At 39.3% G+C, this 17,032-nt stretch overlaps 1 pseudogene; it reads right to left on the reverse strand.

Moving 5' to 3' along the window:
• Positions 3,048-4,666, reverse strand: LOC102177898 (annotated as a pseudogene).

Genomic DNA, 17,032 nt, shown 5'->3' on the forward strand with positions numbered 1-17,032 from the left:
CTGAACTGAACTGAAAGCATTTGACTATGTGGATCACAACAAACTGTGGAAAATTCCGAAAGAGATGAGAATACCAGACCACCTGACCTGTGTGGGGACCTAAATGGGAAACCTTAAAAAAGAAAAAGAGAAGGGCTAGCTTTGCGGTGGGCAACTAAGATGGTGCCTGGCAGAAGAGATAGGGGCATGGTCTATGTTGTTTGTCAAAACTTTTGATTGGCTCTCTTGATTTCCGTGCACATGGACAGCGCGTGATCACCATAGACTCCTGTTATAATGATGGCACATGACAATTTGACCTTTATCGTGATTGGTGCAACTATGGAAAGTCCCTGGCAAACCGCCCCCCTGCTTGCCTTTATAAGCCGGGAGCTTGCGGCAATAAGATGGAACTGCTCAAAACCCCTGTCGCATCTGATTGTCTCTCGCTCTCGGAGGGGCTAGGTTGATGGACAGCAGGCTCACTTTTCCTCAGGACCCCTCAGCTCTGCTGAGGGAAGTTCCACTGCCTCTCTCTTTCTGCGGAGCGCCCCCCGCAGACCTGCCTCCTGAGAAATCTGTATACTGGTCAAGAAGCAACAGTTAGAACTGGACATGGAACAATGGACTGGTTCCAAATCAGGAAAGGAGTACATCAAGGCTGTATATTGTCAGCCTGCTTCTTTAACTTCTATGCAGAGTACATCATGAAAAATGCTGGACTGGAAGAAACACAAGCTGGAATCAAGACTGCTGGGAGAAATATCAATAACCTCAGATATGCAGGTGGCACCATACTTATGGCAGAAAGTGAAGAGGAACTAAAGAGCCTCTTCATGAAAGCGAAAGAGGAGAGTGAAAAAGTTGGCTTAAAGCTCAACATTCTGAAAACTAAGATCATGGCATCTATTCTTATCACTTCATGGCAAATAAATGGAGAAACAATGGAAACAGTGACAGACTTTATTTTCTTGGGTTCCAAAATCACTGCAGATGGTGACTGCAGCTATGAAATTAAATGACACCTGCTCCTTGGAAAGAAAGTTATGACCAACCTAGACAGCATATTAAAAAGCAAAGACAGTACACTTTGCCAAGAAAGGTCTGTCTAATCAAAGCTTTGGTTTTTCCAGTGGTCATGTATGGATGTGAGAGTTGGACTGTGAAGAAAGCTGAGCACCGAAGAATTTATGCTTTTGAACTGTGGTGTTGGAGAAGACTCTTGAGAGTCCCTTGGAGAGCAAGGAGATCCAACCAGTCCATCCTAGAGGAGATTAGTCCTCAATATTCATTGGAAGGACTGATGCTGAAGCTGAAATCCCAATACTTTGGCCACCTGATGTGAAGAACTGACTCTTTGAAAAAGACCCTGATGATGGGAAGACTGAAGGCAGGAGGAGAAGGGGACGATGGAGGATGAGATGGTTCGATGGCATCATGGACTCAATGGACATGGGTTTGGGTAATCTCTGGGTGTTGGTGATGGACAGGGAAGCCTGGCGTACTGCAGTCCACGTGGTCACATAGTCAGACATGACTGAGCAACTGAACTGACTTAAGTGAGACTTATATAAGAGTTATGAAAGATTTTATAGAGACTTCTGATATACTCCACACCTAGTTTTCCTATTATTAGAACTTTGTTTATTATGGTACATATTATAACTACTGAACCAATATTGATACATTAATCTCATTATTTACTAAATTCTATACTGTATTCAAATTTCCATTTTTCTTTTAAACTTCATTTCCTTTCTCTGTTTCAGTATCCCATTCTTGATACCACATTGCATTTAGCCATCGTGTGTCCTTAGGACCTCTTGGTTCTGACAGTTTCTCAGACTTATTTTCAATGACTTTATGTTTTGAGGATTACTAGTCAGGCATTTTGAAGAATGTCCCTCAACTGGGATTCATATGATTTGTTCCTCATGATTAGACCGAGGTTATGGGTTTGCGGGAAGAAGATCAAAGAGGTGAGGTGCCACTTTCATCACTTTATATAAGGAGTACATGCTATCTACATGACTTATCTCTGTTGATGTTTATCTTAATCACCTGAATGAAACATGTTTTTTCAGGTGTCTTCACTGTAATCCCTGTGGTTTTCATGTACCCTTTACCTTGACCAAATTAGGAGTCTGTAGAAGCTTCCTTGGACTTCCTGTTTTATTTTTAGCCTCTCTAAATCCTGAAGCAGCTCACTTTCCTCACATTTCCAAGATTTCATATTTATCTTTTTGTCTTTGTGCAGGTCAGATATTTTTCTGATGTCATACATGGAGAAATAGCAATTTTAAGAGTGGAGGGTGCTTTTATGTATTGCTTTTAAATATATATATATAAATTTATTTATTTTAATTGAAGGTTAATTACTTTACAATATTGTATTGGTTTTGCCATACATCAACATGAATCCGCCATGGGTAGTGACTCAGGTTAGCTGTGAAATCAAATACTTTAGTTTGAAAAAAATCAGGCTAAGGAATCCAAAAGAAGACTAATGATTAATTTTACAGATTCACAAAATTCTAAAAACTAGCTTAATTTCAAACTAAAAGTGTACATGCATGGTTTAAAAAGGAAAACAGAATTTTAGAAAACAAATACCTGTAACTATTAAGAGATAATTACTGCTATCAACTGATTACCTTCAGTTATTTTTCTACATTTCTAAATGTGTATATATTTATCCATGTATCTACATATCTTCATTTTATTTTGATTTTGGGAAGGATAATCTTATAGGTATAGATGCATTTTATTTTTTACACTGAATTTTCTCATTAAATTTTGTTTTAAAGGATCTCAAAATTCAAGATTTTTGGTCAAGTTGTTTTCATTAAAACACTGATTCTAAAAACAAGCAACTTACAATTGCCACAGAAAAATAACCAAATGATCCACAAAACACCCTCCTTTCTCTCTGCAGTTTTTACAATGCATTGTTATTAACCAAACTTTCACTATTAAACAGGCCAGTTGAGAGAAACACTTCTGAGACCTTCTCTCACCTGTCTGCTTAAGACTAGGATGGCGGATACTGGGGATAATATTCGTTTATCTTACTCAGTTTTTGGAGCAAACTTAGTGACCTGACCAGCTCCAGCAGCCTTCTTGTCCACGAATTTGATGACACCCACAGCAGTGGTCGATCTCACGTCACAAATAGTCAAATATGGATAGCCAGAGAAGCTATTAACACCTAAGCTTCCAAGAAGCACATCAACCAGATTTCAAAAATTTGAGGCCATCTTTTAGCCTCTTACCAGAGTGGTGATCAATCTTCTCTTTCAGCTCAGCAAACTCGCAAGCAATGTGAGGTACCTGACAATTCAGCAACAGGTGCATAGCCAGCATTGATATGACCAAGGTGATTTAGGGTAATCACTGGAGTGTTGAAGCCAGCTTCTTCCAATAGTGGGTCATTTTTGCTATCACCAGCCACAGTGCTATGATGAATATCTTTGACAGTCACATTCTTTACACTGAAGTCTACATTATCCCCATGAAGAGCTACATTCAAAGCTCACGATGCGATTCAACAGACTTTACCTTTAGTTGTAATGTTTGGAGCAAAGGTAACGAGTATGCCAGGTTTGAGAACAGCAGTCTCTACTCAGCACACAGAGACAGTCCCAGTACCATCAGTTTTGTAGACATCCTGGAAGAATAACCCAAATTCCTGTTAATGAGAAGAATTGGTGGGCAGGACGCAATCCAGAGATTTCAGCACTGGCATTACTATATTTATGGGTAACAAACCAAGACATACCTGTACTTAACTCCAGCATGTTGTCTCCATTCGAACCAGAAACTAGCACAAATGCTACTGTGCCTGGGTTGTAGCCAATTTTCTTAATGTAGGTGCTGACTTTGTTAATGATTTCCTCATTATCTCTCTGGCTGAAATAGTAGCTTAGTGGAATCCATTTTATTAACACCAACAATTAGTTGTTTCATGACCAGCATGTAAGCCACAGAGGGCCTCCCTGGTGGCTCAGTCGGCGAAGAATCTGCCTGCAATGCAGGACACCAGAGTTCGATTTCTGGGTTGGGAAAATCTCCTGGAGAAGGGATTAGCAACCCACTCCAGTATTCTTGCCTGGAGAATTCTGTGGACAGAGGACCCTGGCGGGCTACAGTTCATGGGGTTGCAAAGAGCTGGACATGACTGAGCGACTAACATACACACACAGACACACACACACACAGACACACACACACACACAACACACACACACACACACACACACACGTAAGCCAGACGGGCACATTCACAGATCTGCCCATTCTAGTATATACCAGCTTCTGATTCAACAATACCAGCAACAGCAATAAGTAAGGAGAATCAGTATCAGATGTGCCTATAATCAATCATGTTTTTGTTAAATTCCCTGTGTCATAGGCCATGGATGATGGTCATGTAATACTTACTGGTCTTATATTTTCACATGGAATTGTCAATGACGATACCAAGCTCACCATTGGTGTTCAGCTTACCCAAGACCCAGGGGTATGTAAAGGAGATCTCTCCCATCTCAGTAGCCTCCTTCTCAAACTTTTCAATGGTTCTTTTGTCAATTCTACCACATTTGTAGATCACATGGCCAGTAGTGCTGGACTCACCTGAATCTATGTGTCCAATAATGATGATGTTAATATGAGTCCTTTCTTTCTCCATCTCGGCTTTCGTGGTGGTTTCCATGGCACCTGTGTTATAGAAACAAACATGTTGTAAAAAAGCTTTACTAAAATTAAATATGGAGAATTTCCCACAATTAAGTTAAAAAAATGGCCAACTCCTATATAAGCATTTAATCATGCACTTGGTGTTTGGAATTTTAGTTAGGGAATTTATAATTATTTCCTCTGTCATCAGCTCTGTGGTGAATATATTTGATGTATCTTTTGAATAATATTTGATGGCATTTAAAAATTATTTCCCTATGGTATCGCTGTCAAGCTCACTAGAATTCACATTCTGGAGTCGGGCTGAATTGTAAATTCAAAGATTATCATCTCCTTTTGTTGATATAGAAATAAAAGCAGTGCTGTAAGATAAGGGAAAAACATTTATTTGGGAGTCAGGAATTGCAATTCAAGAGACACAGATTTGGGTAGAAACTCAAATGTACCACAAGAAGTGTTAAAAACCAAAAAGTTTATTTTTTTTTTAATGGAGAAAGTTTACATAAATTGTTTCCCAAGAATTATGATTGATGTTGGCAAATGGAATCATTCTTGTTTATATGTGATTGGTTTCTAAGGCTGTTACTCAGAGTTCAACGTATAGCATTCTTTCAAGATATTGTGACCCAAAGTTCATGTTCTATCTGGGTGGAGATATGCATAGCCTCTAATTCCCCAATGGCCTCCTGGCTGCCTTTTAGTGCTCTGTTGGGCATTACAGACTCCGTTTCATCATTTTTTTTTTTTTTTTAAATCAAGGTAACTAAGCTGGTGCCTCTGAAGGAATGGAATCTACACAATGCTCTTCCACCTCTGAGATTCCATGATACTATGATTATTGACTATTTTAAAAGTTTTCTTAATGGATTATAATATTTTATACATATATGCATATATATGGGATAAGATATATATATAAAGTGTGTGTGTGTGTGTGCTTAGTCACTTAGTCATGTACAACTCTTTGCCACATCATGGACTGTAGCCTGCCAGGCTCCTCTGTCCATGGGGATTCTCCAGGCAAGAATACCAGGGAATCTTCCCAACCCAGGGATTGAACCCAGGTCTCCCACATTGCAGGCAGATTCTTTACCAGCTGAACCACCAGGGAAGCCCTATACACTTTAATGTGGATATTATATCTTAGAACACAATCCTACAGAAATTAAAATATGGATTTCCCCAGAAACTGAATAAATTATTGAGCTTGATATTTCAAGTTTTGTATCCCATATAATTCATTCAGGAATAAGTAAGAAAAGAAAAAAACAGAACACTGTTTTGGGGAAAGAAAGTAGAAGTTGAATATTGGCAGGTATGATACTTTCAGTCAGATTTTATAAACATAGCTAATGTTTTCTATCAAAAATCACTGCAAATGGTGATTGCAGCCATGGAATTAAAAGACGCTTACTCCTTGGAAGGAAAGTTATGACCAACCTAGATAGCATATTCAAAAGCAGAGACATTATTTTGCCAACAAAGGTCCATCTAGTCAAGGCTATGGTTTTTCCAGTGGTCATGTATGGATGTGAGAGTTGAACTGTGAAGAAAGCTGAGTGCTGAAAAATTGATGCTTTTGAACTGTGGTGTTGGAGAAGGCTCTTGAGAGTCCCTTGGACTGCAAGGAGATCCAACCAGTCCATTCTGAAGGAGATCAGTCCTGGGTGTTCTTTGGAAGGAATGATGCTAAAGCTGAAGCTCCAGTACTTTGGCCACCTCATGCAAAGAGCTGACTTATTGGAAGAGACTCTGATGCTGGGAGGGATTGGGGGCAGGAGGAGAAGGGGATGACAGAGGATGAGATGGCTGGATGGCATCACTGACTCGATGGACGTGAGTTTGAGTGAGCTCCGGGAGTTGGTGATGGACAGGGAGGCCTGGTGTGCTGCAATTCATGGGGTCGCAAAGAGTCGGACACAACTGAGCAACTGAACTGAACTGAACTGAAAGACAGCCTAAATTGCAAGGTAATGAGTCAATAACACATGCTCACCATTTCAAGTCAAATTCTCAAATGCAAGCATTGGAAATACGAAGTGATTTCTCCCAGTATAGTTTATGTGGTTCTATTCTTATTTGCTATTGTGGTGAGATTCATGTTAATCCTATTATTGATCTAAGAAATAGAGAGTTTGGATAGGGTCCAGAGGAAATGAGGGTTTAAAAAAAAAAAAGAAAACAATTAGTGTGTTGACTAGGAAACATTGAACTCATTGGGGTTATTGAGTTTGGAGCAGACTAAGGAGAGACTGAATATCAGTTTCTGACTATGTAGGCGAGACTATGGTATGATTAACTGTGTGGAACTGATTTCAGTTTCCACCAAGGAAAAGGCACATTTACATGATTGTAGATTTGCTTTGGTCACTGAGAAAATATAATAGACTAGGAGACAGCTACAGTCTGTCATTAACTGTAGAATGCCCTGTAGTCAGGAGAAAAAAGGCTCATAGCTTACCAGGAGAGACCTCATGAAATGAATGAAACTGCAGTACAAGGCAGCATGCAGACAGGAAGTGATATCTGCTTCCCAGTCAGATAAGTTTTAGGTGGTACCACAAATAATGATGAGGAAACCATCTGTACATGGAAAACAAACCTCCAAACACCAAGCCCCTCTCCATTCTTTTCAGTGTTTTGTAACTGGTCTGGGGGATATTGAAAATGGGCCATTGTCTTCTCTGTGTCATTCCTGTGCTTATAGTACATTAGCAGGGATTGACTGACATCAATTCCCTTTGTTTATGTGGATAGCATCTGTGAACTGCAGCATGATCTTATCTAATATACATGTAAATATGTCTGTCTGTGAGTCATGCTGATTTAGATAAAAGTTCTACTTTCCTCCAGTGTAATGTTACTTTTCTGGAGTATATTAAGCACTTTGGGGGGGTCTCTTTAGGTCATTGAGTCAATAATTCACTATTTGGAAAATTAATGCCTTTAATTATATTATAAAATAAATTCAAATTTAAAATGGATTAATTTCTGAAACCTAGACAGTGTATTACAAAGCAGAGACATGACTGTGCTGACAAAGGTCCATATAGTCAAAGCTATGTTTTTTTCCAGTTGTCAGGTATGGATGTGAGAGTTGGGCTACAAAGAAGCTTGAGTGCCTGAATCTTCCTGACTCAGGGTTTGAACCCACATCTCTTATGTCTCATATCTTTGGTAAGAATTGATGGTTTCAAACTGTAGTGGTGGAGGAGACTCTTAAGAGTCCCTTGGATTGCAAGGAGATCAAACCAGTCAATCCTAAGGGAAATCAACCCTTAATATTCATTGGAAGGACTGATTCTGAAGCTGATGCTCCAATACTTTGGCCACCTAATGCAGAGAGCCAACTCATTAGATAAAACCCAGATGCTGGGAAAGATTGAAGGCAGGAGGAGAAGGGGATGACAGAGGATGAGATGGTTGGATAGCATCACTAACTCAATGGGCATGAGTCTGACCAACCTCCGGGAGATGGTGAAGAGAAGGGAAGCCAGGTTGCTGCAGTCCATGGGACTGCAAAGTGTCAAACATGACTGAGTGACTGAACAACAACAAATTTCCAAATACTGGTCATCATCATCATGAATTTTTCTTGGTTATATTTGTTCTATTCTCCAGCGAATTGATTTCCTTCAGTTGTCTTCATAAGTTCCACCCAATCTCGTGGTTGTTGCCTGTCTGTCTGCTAAGTCGCTTCTGTTGTGTTCGACTCTTTGTGACCCTATGGACCATAGTCCACCAGTCTCCTCTGTCCATGAGGTTCTCCAGGCAAGAATACTGGAGTGGGTTGCCGTGCCATCCTCCAGGGGATCTTCCCAACCCAGGGATAGAACCCACATCTCTTACGTCTCCACCACTGGCCGGCCACTGTTTTATCACTAGCGCCACCTGGGTGGTTGTCAGTCATCAGTAAGTTTAGGTCTTGCTCCTGCCTTTATTGCCCTTTGTTCTGCTAATGTTGTGGACTATGCCTGAAAATTCCAGTCTTGGTGAGGTGTAACATTAAAAAAGAACCACAGCCAAGCAACCAAAACTAATTTAATATGTCTCCAAAATCACTTTTTGCTGCTTCCTTGTGAATCGTGAAAGAACATTTCATCTCCATTGCAGCTTGTCTTGGCACCTCATTCCTTCCCTCCTTTTATGTTTCTCACACTGCTTAGCCTCCCCAAAGCCTCTCTATCTCTCACATTCTTAATATTCTTCTCAATATTCTTTCACCTCTGATTAAAATCCGAAAAGAAGGAAATGCCAATTAGGCAATGGAGGTAAGACTGAAGCAGAGGCTGTGAATGTTTATTCAAATATTAATAATGTTGTTTCTGTTGTGCAGTTATAGTCTTTCACTACTCTTCCCTAAGGGCAGGCTTCCCTGGTGGCTCGGTGATAAAGAATCCGCCAGCAAGGCAGGAAACAGGGGTTCAATCCCTAGGTCTGGAAGATCCCATGGAGAAGGAAATGGCAACCCACTCCAGTATTCTTGCCTAAGAGATGCCATGGACAGAGGAGCCTGGCAGGCTATAGTCCATGAGGCTGTAGAATTAGACACAACTTAGTGACAAGACAACAAGGATTGGGCACAATGAAACTAATCAGGATAAAGAATGAGGATAGGATCAGATGAAACTGGGGGAGAACTGACAGAGTTGGTCCTTGCAAATGCTGAACTCCTCAGTATATCTCTGTACCCTTAGCAACTGGGTCTCCTAACTCTCCCAAGCAGACTTTAGGGAAAATCCTAGGCTTGGGTAGGAGCAACAAACACCTGTTGAAGCTGCTTATCAGTTCAGCATGAACTTAACTTTACTGCTGGTTTTTTAAGCCCCAAGAGCACCAGGCTGCGACAGCATAGGAATGGCCGAGAGGAGCTACCTCAGGTCTGAGGTCAGGGACAGTGGCGGAGAGGAGCAACCCATGTCCAAGGAGCGGCAGCTGTGTGGACACAGGAGGGCTGAGAGGAGCTACTCCATGTTCAAGGTCAGGAGGGGTGACTTGTCCAAGGTAAGGAGCAGCGCCTGCGCTTTGCTGGAGCAGCTGTGAAGAAATACCCCACGTCCAAGGTAAGAGAAACCCAAGTAGGATGGTAGGTGTTGCGAGAGGGCATCAGAGGGCAGACACACTGAAACCATAATCACAGAAAACTAGCCAATCTGATCACACAGATCACAGCCTTGTCTAACTCAATGAAACTAAGCCACACCGTGTGGGGGCATCCAAGATGGATGGGTCATGGTGGAGAGGTCTGACATAATGTGGTCCACTGGAGAAGGGAATGGCAAACCACTTCAGTATTCTTGCCTTGAGAACCCCATGAACAGTATGAAAAGGCAAAATGGTAGGACACTTAAAGAGGAATTCCCTAGGTCGGTAGGTGCCTAATATGGTACTGGAGATCAGTGGAGAAATAACTCCAGAAAGAATGAGGGGATGGAGCCAAAGCAAAAACAATACCAAGCTGTGTATGTGACTGGTGATAGAGCAAGGTCCAATGATATAAAGAGCAAAATGGCATAGCAACCTGGAATGTCAGGTCCATGAATCAAGGCAAATTGGAAGTGTTCAAACTGGAGATGGCAAAAGTGAATGTTGACATTTTAGGAATCAGTGAACTAAAATGGACTGGAATGGGTGAATTTAACTCAGATGACCATTATATCTACTACTGTGGGCAGGAATTCCTCAGAAGAAATGGAGTCGCCATCATGGTCAACAAAAGAGTCCAAAATTCAGTACTTGGATGCAATCTCAAAAACAATAGAATGATCTCTGTTCATTTCCAAGGCAAACCATTCAATATCACAGTAATCCAAGCCTATGACCCAAATAGTAATGCTGAAGAAGCTGAAGTTGAAGAGTTCTATGAAGACCTCCAAGACCTTTTAGAACTAACACCCCAAAAAGATGTCCTTTCCATTATAGGGGACTGGAAAGCCAAAGTAGGAAGTCAAGATACACCTGGAGTAACAGGCAAATTTGGCCTTGGAATACAGAATGAAGCCGGGCAAAGGCTAATAGAGTTTGGCCAAGAGAATGCACTGATCATAGTAAACACCCTCTTCCAACAACACAAGAGAAGACTCTACACATGGACATCACCAGATGGTCAACACCAAAATCAGATTGATTATATTCTTTGCAGCCAAAGATGGAGAAGCTCTATAAAGTCAGCAAAAACAAGACCGGAAGCTGACTGTGGCTCAGATCATGAGCTCCTTATTGCCAAATTCAGACTTAAGTTGAAGAAAGTAGGGAAAACCACTAGACCATTCAGGTATGACCTAAATCAAATCCTATATGATTATACAGTGGAAGTGAGACATAGATTTAAGGGCCTAGATCTGATAGACAGAGGGTCTGATGAACTATGGACAGGAGACACTGTGACACTGTACAGGAGACAGGGATCAAGACCATCCCCATGGAAAAGAAATGCCAAAAAGCAAAATGGCCGTCTGGGAAGGCCTTACAAATAGCTGTGAGAAGAAGAGAAGCAAAAAGCAAAGGAGAAAAGGAAAGATATATGCATCTGAATGCAGAGTTCCAAAGAATAGCAAGAAGAGATAAGAAAGCCTGCCTCAGCGATCAATTCAAAGAAATAGAGGAAAACAACAGAATGGGAATGAGATTCCTTCAAGAAAATTAATACCAAGGGAACATTTCATGCTAAGATGGGCTCGATGAAGGACAGAAATGGTATGGACCTAACAGAAGCAGAAGATATTAAGAAGAGGTGGCAATAATACACAGAAGAACTGTACAAAAAAGATCTTCATGATCCAGATAATCACGATGGTGTGATCACTCACCTAGAGCTGGACATCCTGGCATGTGGAGTCTAGTGGGCCTTAGGAAGCATCACTGTGAACAAGCTAGAAGGGGTGATGGAAATCCAGTTGAGCTATTTCAAATCCTGAAAGATGATGCTGTAAAACTGCTGCACTCAACATGCCAGCAAATTTGGAAAACTCACCAGTGGTCACAGGACTGGAAAAGGTCAGTTTTCATTCTAATCCTAAAGAAAGGAAATGCCAAGGAATGCTCAAACTACCGCACAATTGCACTCATCTCACATGCTAGTAAAGTCATGCTCAAAATTCTCCAAGCCAGGCTTCAGCAACATGTGAACCGTGAACTTCCAGATGTTCAATCTGCTCTTAGAAAAGGCAGAGGAACCAGAGATCAAATTGCCAACATCCGCTGGATCATCAAAAAAGCAAGAGAGTTCCAGGAAAACATCTATTTTTGCCTTATTGACTATGCCAAAGCCTTTGACTGTGGGATCACAATAAACTGTGGGAAATTCTGAAAGAGATGAGAAGACCAGACCATCTGACTTGCCTCTTGAGAAATCTGTATGCACATCAGGAAGTAACAGTTAGAACTGGACATGGAACAACGGACTGGTTCCAAATAGGAAAAGGAGTACGTCAAGGCTGTATGTTGTCACTCTGCTTATTTAAATTAAAGGCGAGTACATCATGAGAAACGCTGGACTGGAGGAAGCACAAGCTGGAATCAAGATTGCAGGGAGAAATATCAATAATCTCAGATATGCAAATGACACCACCCTTATGGCAGAAAGTGAAGAGGAACTAAAAAGCCTCTTGATGAAAGTGAAAGAGGAGAATGAAAAAACTGGCTTAAAGCTCAACATTCAGAAAACAAAGATCATGGCATCTTGTCCCATTACCTCATGGAAATTAAATGGGGAAACAGTGGAAACAGTGTCAGACTTTATTTTTGGGGGCTCCAAAATCACTGCAGATGGTGATTGCAGCCATGAAATTAAAAGAGACTTACTCCTTGGAAGGCAAGTTATGACCAACCTAGACAGTATATTCAAAAGCAGAGACATTACTTTGCCAACAAAGGTCCATCTAGTCAAGGCTATAGTTTTTCCTGGAGTCATGTATGGATGTGAGAGCTGGACTGTGAAGAAAGCTGAGTGCTGAAGAATTGATGCTTTTGAACTGTGGTGTTGGAGAAGACTCTTGAGAGTCCCTTGGACTGCAAGGAGATCAATCCTGGGTGTTCTTTGGAAGGAATGATGCTGAAGCTGAAGTGCCAATACTTTGGCCACTTCATGTGAAGAGTTGATTCATTGGGAAAGACTCTGATGCTGGGAGGGATTGGGAGCAGGAGGAGATTGGGACAACAGAAGATGAGATGGCTGGATGGCATCACCAACTTGATGGACATGAGTTTGGGTAAACTTCAGGAGTTGGTGATAGATGGGGAGGCCTGGTGTGCTGTGTGTGGTTCATGGGGTCGCAAGAGTCAGACACAACTGAGTGACTGAATTGCACTGAACTGAACTGATTTAAGCCCCATTTCTCTGGTAACACTCTGTTTGTCTAAATCCCAATATCAACCCTGAATGAAGGTTTAAGTACCAAATATTTAAGAGTCTCAGGACATTTAGGGCTACCATAGTAGCTCTGTTGGGGAGGGTGATGAGAGGGGGTTTCAGGATGGGGGGCACACATGTACACCAATGGCTGATTCATGTCAACTATGGCAAAAACCACTGCAATATTATAAAGTAATTAATCTCCAAGTAAAATAAATAAACAAATTTAAAAAACATAGTAGCTGTGTAACAATCATTCAATAATGCATATAGCTTGCAAAACACGAGAGTATTGATATTAGAAATACTCTTAAATTTTTATAATTTGACCTTGACATTCATACTTCGCTATCTCATTTATCATATGTACTTATTGACATTTTGGTATAAAGTTTTTTAAATGGAGGACATTAGCATATTGTATTCACTTTATTAAAATAAGTATGGAATTTTGGGGGTAATTGGGCTTGTAGATCTAGGACAATATGCCTTAGAGAAAACTGCTCTACAGATTTCTCTCATGTACTTTAGATCTTCCATGTAGGTAGGAAAATGACACACTCTATAGTAAATTAGGACAGTGATATTCATGGGTTAAAGCATAGCTTAATTATTCAGTTACTTGAGGCTACATAATCACCCAGCCATATCTTTTGATAATGTTCCTTTAAACTTACTGGGAGTAACCAAATTTAGAATGATGCGCTGTCATGCCACTTCTAAGAAACACTGTGTGTTGTCCTTGGTGATTGGTTAGCAGTGCCTGAGAGAATATTGTTTGTGTAAATTTCATTAATTATTTTACTTCAAAATGATGAAAGTGTTTTTTAAAAATTCAGATGAGATCTAAAACAAAACCAGACATAATTTGGGATTCAGAGCCACAAAGGATTTGTTTTAGGAGCAAAACTGTTTCCATGGAGTTACAAAGTATATCTGAAGTTTATAATTTAGTTAAAATTATCAAGTATTTGTAAAGTTACTGTGTTTAAAATATATTAAACATTATCATAGAGACTCAGACATTTGTGATCAGACAAAGTTGGGTTTAAGACAGCCAAACGTTGAAAATGGAAGTGCTCGTTATTCCACAACTGCCACCCAAGTCTCACTGCATAATTAAGCTCGAGTTGTTACATGTTCCCTGGAGGATCCAATTCAGCACTGTCTATGTCGCCTCTAGATTTGTCTCCCACAGTGCCATGAGTCATGGGGCCTTGGATGATGACTTATTTGACATCTGGCCATAGCATTTGTATTTTATTAAAGACAACTGTTATTTCCTTAGTTTGGGGTTTTCCATGTAAGTAAATATAATTACTTTTCTCTCTTCCCATGAGCTATCTGAAGCATAGATAAATTATCACTCGTGATATCTGCATAGTAACTTCACAGGTCAAAGAATGGAAACAGTTATAGCCATGGTTAATTGAGACTGGTGTTAGAAATCACACTTCCTCTCACTTGTAATTTTTAAAAATACAAAAAAAAATCATGTTAAAACAACAAATTATAACTATAAACTAATCTGCAGTGTCTTCATTATAGAGTGATAGTGTTTTAAGTACAAGGCTAGAAAAAAAAAGATACCTAAGTACAATCTAAGTATACTTTCTTATTAATTGTCAACATTCCCAAACACTGATTCAAATAACTCCAGTTTGACCTCTGAGGTTGGGTAAGATAATTAACCTTCAAAACTTTATAAGGGCAAAAAGCCATTTTGTGGAGACTTAGCTCTGATACTTCAGAGCTTCAGCATGAATTTTTTTTTAACTCTTTTAATCATTTCACTATGCAAACTGGCACTCAGTCCTCTTCTCTTCTTGTTCTCAGATCTCTCAACTTGCATCCTCTATTTGTGACAAAGCATAAATTGAGAGAAAATTTTAAGAAGGTCTACTTTCCAAACAGAATATCTTCAGTTCCATGTCAGTCATCCTTTCCCAGGTCTCCATTCTTAAGAATTAATATTGTGAATGAGACAGTTAAGTTTCCAAATTCAGATCTTTATTATTAGTGTTATATTTCATTTTCCACTTCTAGCCAAAGATTACAGGAAGGTGCATTTCTCTTCTTCATTTTATATCAAAAAGTGAAATGTGTTTTCCAGTCATCTTTCAGGCCCTACTTTAGATTCTACCTATTTCTTAAAGATTTCCCTGATAATTCTAGCATGATATTCCCTTTTCTGAAGTTTTATAATTTTTATTATTTTCATTATGTATTTTGGGATCCTAACTAATAACAGTACTGTTTTCTTTATGAATCTTTGAATGTGCCTATGGAAGTTGAGTGACTTTTATGTTGAAAACATGATGTGGTTTTGTTCCCAGGGTGATAAATGTATTATAAAGTCTCATTATACCTTATGTTTTAGAGATAATTTCCAATGATATATACTGAGACTTTCCTATTCTTTTAAATTGCATTCTTTTGGGGTTCAGCTGAACATACAGTTGGTAAGTTGGGGCCCAGTAAACATCTGATTAGGCATTTATGCCTATTGCCATTCATATTTTCTCAATTGCATTAAAATTAAGAAATGATTTGTAGCAGCATTTTCACTTCTGTTGTCAAATTAATTTTATGTCATGTTAGTAGATAGCCAAGCTGCCAAGATGTAATAATTCATTCTTGATTTACTAAAATTAATGTAAGTTATTACCTTTATCCCAAACATGATACTGCTTGAACCTCAGGACCATTAAGCTCTGTTTATGCCCTCTTGCCTTTTGAATAATTTTGGTTGAGTATTTCGGTTCTGCATGCATTTTAACTTCAAATGCTATTATAATTATAATTTTATATAGTAAATTTTCCTTAAACATGAGCCACTGATATTTTTCTTTCTATTTTTCCTTGTCAAGGTTTCAATTGGAATGAATCTCCATTTGCCTAAAGAACTCCGTTTAGATTTTCTTTTGGTATAGATATAGCAAAAATCTTCTCTTAGACTTTCATCTGAAAATGGCTTTATTTTAACCTCATGTTTGAAAGAAACTCCCATGGTGTGTAGAATTTTAAGGCTGGCAGTTATTTTCTTTTGGTGATTAGAAATGTCCCGCTATTGTCTCTGGCTTGTGTCAGTTCTGTTGAGAATTCAGCTGCCAGTCTCATTGTGACTACTTTAGAGGCAATATATATATTTTTAAATTCCTGTTGCTTTTTAGATTTCCTTTTTGTCCTTGATATTCTGCAGTGTTACAATGAGGTGCTGGGAATACTGGCCAACCACTTGTAAAAGAATGAAACTAGATCACTTTCTAACACCATACACAAAAATAAACTCAAAATGGATTAAAGATCTAAACATAAGACCTCATTGGAATTCTTTGGGTTGATGTCTTTTATCAGTTTTAGAAAATATTCAGGAACTGACTCTTCAAATACTGTTCCTGCTTCATTCTCTTGCTTCTCTCCTTCTGGAACTCCAGCTATACATGCCTTTGGGATGTTCCTGTTTGTTCCATGTATCCCCATGTCTTTATTTCACTTGTGCAGTGTTTTCCACTTTACTAATCTTGCTGCCTCCAATTCCTGATAAACCCATCTAATATGGTTGTCACTTCCATATATATATTAAAAAATTTTAAGTTCCAGAATATCCATTTGATTATTTTGTAGGTGCCAATTTGATGCTGAAAGTCTCAATCTTTTTATTTATTGTGTGCATCTTATCTCTTGTTTTGAAGAAATGAATTATAGCTATTTTAGAGTCCTTGTTTGTTAACATCAGTATCTAGATGATACACAAGTCTGTTTATATTATTGTTTCCCTGGTTTTTCTTTGTCTCTTATTTCTAATTTTTAAAAATTATACACAGGGCATTGTGTACTAGAAAGTCCTGGGGAATCCCAGTGGTATTATATTACCAGTGAAAGGAGAGTTTCCTTTTTCCATGTTAACCAGATAGAATGTGGAGCAGATCATCTGAATTTAACCAGAAGATGAGCTGAGTCAATGCAAGGTTGTAGATTAAGAAAGATTCAGTCTGATTCTTG

The sequence above is a fragment of the Capra hircus genome, chromosome 10, assembly GCF_001704415.2.
Source record: "Capra hircus breed San Clemente chromosome 10, ASM170441v1, whole genome shotgun sequence".
Taxonomy (NCBI): Eukaryota; Metazoa; Chordata; class Mammalia; order Artiodactyla; family Bovidae; genus Capra; species Capra hircus.